At 39.5% G+C, this 4,944-nt stretch overlaps 1 protein-coding gene across 3 annotated transcripts in view; it reads right to left on the reverse strand.

Annotated features, from left to right (window-relative positions):
- The window catches only part of TG (thyroglobulin), a 166,037-nt gene that overhangs the window by 33,633 nt on the left and 127,460 nt on the right, over positions 1 to 4,944 (reverse strand). The window lies entirely within an intron of this gene.

Consider the following 4,944-nt stretch of genomic DNA (forward strand, 5'->3'; position numbering starts at 1 on the left):
AGCGGTTCCAAGAGACTTACTAGCTCTACTTTTTTTCTACTTATTTCTTCTGTTTTCCATGGTAATAGCCACTTCCTCAGTCTGTTTTTTTTGATAACATCCGTATTCAGGAAGCATGTCTTTCATTTGGGCTTTGAAAGTGATGTAGAGTCCAGTACTGTTACTCATATTTAATTGGGAGGGGGGGGACTGGAAGTGGGTGGTAGAGGATCTTGGGACATCAGTCAAGGAATTTAGAAGAAATAGTTTTATGTTCCCTTCCCTCAGTGGATCTGCAATTTGTTCCAAGCTCTGGAAACAAGGCTTCTCTTACCGCAGAAGTTAGGCAAGCAAAACTGCCCAAGTTCTCCATTTTTCAAATTCACACCACAATTCAGGCTCATTGTTTTCTCATCCTCATTACAAAACTCGGGAACAAGTAAGTGAGAGCAGAAGCTGGATACTGCCCAGAATTCAGTTGCTTCCTTTTTGAGCCAGTAGTTTTCATATTAAACAGAAATCTTCCCTAAATATTATAGCCACATTAGTAGGCAGGCTCAGAACATACAGAGGATAACATAGTTGGACTCAGCATTTCTGTTGGTCTCTTTCCCCACAGAAACTGTAATTTCTTTACGAGATTAGTCTCAGTAACCAGTAAGGCAGGAGTTGTGTGCTTTAAAAAAACAGGGCTGTTTAGACAGATGTAGGAAGAGTGGAGGGACTGTTAATTTCCATTAAAGGACACTCACTTCCACCAACACGACAGAATCATGAATCAGGAAACCAAAAATCATGAGATCAGCTCAAAAACAACAAACACTGTGTTCATTTTGTTAGTCCTCTCTTTTTTAATTCTTCAAGAATCCTCCTCTACTTATAAACACAGGAGCTATAAATTACTTTTCAAAACAGCTGAGATCTTCACAAAATATTGCAGAGTTTTTTTAGAAAACAAATCTCTAAACAATACRAGATCTATTATAAAATCATGACAGTTAGCAATCCTGGCCTCACAGAGTACTGTCTATCTGACCGTCATTTAAAAGAGGGCTTACATGGAACTCGAGCCACGCGTACTTCTTGTTTCAGTTGTCCTCATGGATTGACTGCTGTCATCAGAGGAAATTCTGATTACGTTTTTGACAACGACCCATACAAAAGCATTCAGTATAGAATTGATGAGACGTAGCTGCAGCCGAGTTGTGCAATCCAGAATAGCAATATTACATTCTTCCTCCAAATTTATAGGAATAGGGAGAACACAGCAACGAATACGGGTAACTGTACCTAGTGTAACAAGTGGCGGCATTGAAAATGGGAGGTGATGCTTTCAGCACTGTTTAGATCAGAGACCAGCAACTTTTCAAGCATTTCTTACTTCTCTTTTCAAAATTAGAGGTTAAGCTAGCCAGTAGACATTCAGAAGCTAGGAAATGTAGCAGCTCACAATGGTCAGAAGCTGATGAATGAAAATTGATATTATTTGAAGATGAATTCTAGCTTTGATGTTAAGCTGTGGTCAGCTGAGCTGAGCCTCAGACCTCTTGCAAACTTCTCTCCTGGGATACCCTGCCTCCCAGAGTTGCACGGATACTATCCCAAATCTCTTCCAGCTCGTTGGTCACATCTAACTGCATTCTCATCTAGGCAAACCCAGTTTTCCACTTCAGATGTCTCATGGTGCAGGAATTTTTAGTTAAATAGCACCCCTCGCTGCTATTCCAATGAGATAATAAATAAGAATATATAGACTATTACTGCAGGCTGTGCCTCTGTCTCCTAACACACCTGGAAAAGGCAATTGCCATATGTGCTGCAGTGCTAAATCTCTTTTAATTCCTCTGGAAACTGATTTCTGCAAAGCTTTTCAAAAATGATTCACCAGAGATCTAATGATTAGAAACTTCACTGCAATTACTTTTCAATCACCCACTCTCTGTAAACACAAAACCTTCTTCCTCTCCTCGCATCACGATCTCTTGTTTTTCCAACCTGACTTGAAACAGCAAACCCTACTCGAACCACGTTCATCTCTTCGACGCACGTACTCCCTCAAGTTAATGCAGGTCAGATAGCTATAAGGTTGCAGAATCCTTCTGAAGCAGGCTTTTTGTTTGCCAAAAAAACACCAGAGACAACAGAAATAGCGATGATAATACAGCCCCAAAAGTGAGATTGGGATACATCTAGTGAAAAACCAATCATCAAACCAACGAAATGTCCCAACGCTTCTACTTTTCCAAATAAGACGAGCTGTAAAACAATATTTTATTTGTTAAATATAGCATTCCTAAATACGTAGGCACTCTCCAGGCTCAGATGCATCCAGTTAACAGCCAGAAGTATCTGTTAGACCATCTGGTTCGATCTTCAGGATAGCCAAGGCCCTTCCCATTTCCTGACTGCTGAGCTCAACTGCTTCCTATCACTTACAAGGCTTGAGTTTGGCTAAAATCTGATCTTGCATAAAGAGTCTAAGCTGGATTCAGAGACACTGAGAAATGGGGAATGCAATTTCTTCTTTGCAGTTTGTGCCTAAAGATAATCACTCCACTGACAGAAAACGGTACCTTTTTTCTGTTTGAGGATGTCTTCTGTTTCAATGGCTATTTCTTTTGCTACCAGATTAAAGAGACTGTTAACATCCTGTTTTTTTCTCTCTGTAAAAATAAATATGCTGCAAATAGGTAACCAGTAAATCTTTCCAAAAAGCTCAAAAGATTGCTTTCTAAAAGGCTAGATTTAAAGTATTTTCAAAGGTTTTTTTTTTCTTCTTCTTTATTTTGGGCCTTCTTATTTCTTGCAAAGCGGCATTTCAGTGCATTTTTTTTCCTTAGATGTCTAATTCTGCATGATTGCAAGTGCTCCAGAGCCATGAAACTCACAACATCCAGGTTGCAGGGCTGTACCTGAAGACATTAATGCCATTTTTCAAATCTTTTAGACATGGTCTGCCTGTAAGAACAGAGGAGTAAAAACCTTTGGGACCAGCTCAAGAAGTTTCTATGACACGTAAGGCAGACTTGTGGCAAACATTAATGCACTGAGATAGGGAACCAACAGGGCAGTCCAGCAAGGCAAAGGGAGACTGAGATATAAATGGCTTTTCCTCCATAATTACTAGAACTTTAATTTTCAGATAAAAACAGGGGAAAAGAGTGTCTTTCTTCCATCAACAATAATGCTTTGAAGAATTAAAATTTCTTTTTCTACACTATTCTTGGGAAATCCTTCTTTGCTATAACCAGAGGCAGCCCTGCAAGTGCAATGTTCTTCTCTCTCAAGTGACTCACTAAGGGTCTGTGCCAGGTTGGTGACTTGAACAACAGGATATGAATACCTCTAAGACAACATGTAAAGCCCTACTGAATTCACAGCAAAACTTTCTTCCATTTAGATACAAACTTTATCTTATCAATTAAAAGAAGTTATTAGCTGAACGCACTAAAAGGGTAAACTGGCTCCCATCACTGTGCAGGGTAAAACATCCACCAGAAACAGGCAGAAATGATGCAGAAAGGGAGAATTTTATTTACCTCCCCTCACTGCAAACTCATCTGTTCCTCCGTGAGCGTGGTACAAGCAGGGGCTCAGGTCTGTTGTTTCCAATGCAGCATGGTCTGTTAGGAAAACCCAACCTCTTCTTTGGCCTGCTCTTCTGATCCACTCTTTCCTGCTTTAGTCTGAGACCTGCCCCACTTGTCAGCAYCTCTCGGGACGTAACCTTAGTTCTTATAAAGGCACAAAGATGGTCTCAGGCAGATATTAGTGAGAAGGGTCATGGAAACGCAGAGTTCTGCCCCTGCATATTCCCATGCTTGGTACGGACACCCCCCAGCCCGTGAGATTTCATTAATTCAACAGACTTTTTACCTCAATTTGGCGAATGATGTTAGGGAACGTGCATGCCACATCCCTGTGACTTGAAGAAAGCAAGAAAGAAAAGTTCTAAAAACCAAAGTCTAACTAGTGGGGATAATTATGCAGCTTTACGACAGAACCAGCTCCTCAGAGCACTGGATACAACATTGTCTTAAGTCTTTGTTATAAACTCATTTGCTAACATTTGATACATTACTAATAAATATATAAAAATTCCTCCTCTAAGTACCATAGCCCCAAACTTAGGCACAGCTGTGGGAATTTAATCACTGTCCCTGTTTCCAATAGCTTTTATACAACAGCTCCCACACTTGTCAACTTTTAGTCTTCCATCAGCAAACAGATTATTTTACATTACGTTGCTCATTGCATTGAACATTTACTCACAGCTATTCTGGTGTGAAGTCAGCTTGTCGTTGTGTGTTTTTTTTTTTTTTTAATCATATAAAGTGACTTATGTGATTTTTTCAGAATACATCTTGATCATAAAAGCAAAGGGCAAACTTCCATAAATCCCTTCAACTGCTGCATTTATATCCCCAGTGCTGTTTTCCTAAGTGCCTTTGGTCAGGTTATTTAACAGGTCAGTGTCTTGTTTTCACCATCTCGGACACTGAGATGAGAGGGGTCCTGTGGCTATTTTATTGCTTTGCACAATACTGATGTGAAAATAYGCTTCATAAACAGGTTTTCAATACACATTCTTTCATGGCTGATACTGAACATGCAACACTGAATTATTTGCAAGCAGCTGTGCTTTGAGGTGCAGAGTAAAAAAGCATAGATAATCTTGAATTCCCATTCATGCTTAGTAAGATTGGAAGACAGTTTTGTGCCTCTCCTCACCTGCCTGAAGAACTAGCAAAATTACATAAAACAAAACATTTGGGGACTAAACTTTACTGGAATAAATAAATAAATAAATAGAGAGAGAGAGAACACTTTTCTGTGTAACTAACGTAAAACACTGGTTATTTTGCTCAATTTTTATATCTGATCAAACCAACCCTGATGCAAAATGTTTAGAACTTCCTTGTTTTCCTCAGTCCATAGATAAAGTGTCTGAAGCAGTCACTTGCA

Source organism: Apteryx rowi, unplaced genomic scaffold (genome assembly GCF_003343035.1).
Source record: "Apteryx rowi isolate R43461 unplaced genomic scaffold, aptRow1 scaffold_136, whole genome shotgun sequence".
In the NCBI taxonomy this organism is placed as follows: Eukaryota; Metazoa; Chordata; class Aves; order Apterygiformes; family Apterygidae; genus Apteryx; species Apteryx rowi.